This window comes from Microtus ochrogaster, unplaced genomic scaffold (genome assembly GCF_000317375.1).
Source record: "Microtus ochrogaster isolate Prairie Vole_2 unplaced genomic scaffold, MicOch1.0 UNK79, whole genome shotgun sequence".
NCBI lineage: Eukaryota > Metazoa > Chordata > Mammalia > Rodentia > Cricetidae > Microtus > Microtus ochrogaster.
The window spans coordinates 1,167,325-1,168,323 of record NW_004949177.1 but is presented as its reverse complement, the minus strand read 5'-3'; the positions used below and the strand labels follow the sequence as shown (position 1 = coordinate 1,168,323).

At 41.6% G+C, this 999-nt stretch overlaps 1 protein-coding gene across 1 annotated transcript in view; it reads right to left on the bottom strand.

Moving 5' to 3' along the window:
- The window catches only part of Aff2 (AF4/FMR2 family member 2), a 563,314-nt gene that overhangs the window by 174,822 nt on the left and 387,493 nt on the right, over nt 1-999 (bottom strand). The window lies entirely within an intron of this gene.

Below are 999 nucleotides of genomic sequence, written 5' to 3'. Positions count from 1 at the left end.
TCAGCCCAAAGAGCAATCAGGGTTCCCTGCCCTGTGGGAAGTCCAAGGACCACCCACCTCTATCCAGGTCTAGTAAGGTGAGCATCCAAACTGCCTGGCTCCCACAAAGCCAGTATGTGCAGTAGGATCATTATACTTTCTCCTTCTTCTACTCCTCCTGCTCATCCCCTCCCTTCTGTAACTACTCCTTTTCTGGTTCTCACTTCTGTAAGATAACAACCAACATGACAATATCATAAAATAAATTTCAGAAGATAAAAACAAAAATAAAAAACCCACATTACATAGAAATTGAACAAGGCAAACCAACAGAAGGAAAAGGGCCCAAGAGAAGACACAACAATCAGAGACCCACTCATTAAAACACTCAGGCATTCCATTAAAAAAAAGAGACTGAAAGCTTTATTATTTACACAGAACACTTGTTATGGACCCATGCAAGTACTGTGCTTGCTACATCAGTCTCTGTGAGTTAATGTGAGCTTTGCTCAGTCGATTTAGAGGGCCTTGTTCTTCCAGTGTCCTCCATCCCCTCTGGCTGTTGCACTCTTTCTGCCTCCTCCTCTGTAGGGCTCCCTGGGGAGAAGGATATGATAGGGACATCCCATTTATAGATGAGTGTTCCAAGGTCTCTCTCTTTCTACATAATATCTGAGAAAATCTACATCTTTAAGGCACATTAAAAAAAAAAAACAGATGATGACAAATTGTTACTAGAAGCTAGTAAAGAAACTACACTCAAGGCTTGACAATGTAACCATAGAGGAAAAGGTTCTACTTGTATAGTATCTTGGTTTGTAAGGATTAGTGTATAAAAAAGCAAGGACTAGAAGCTGATGTAGAAAAGCATGGGATAAAACCGGACTTGCTGAACATAGCAGACAATGAGGACTACTGAGAACTCAAGAACAATGACAATGGGTTTTTGATCCTACTGCACGTACTGGCTTTGTGGGAGCCTAGGCAGTTTGGATGCTCACCTTACTAGACCTGGATGGA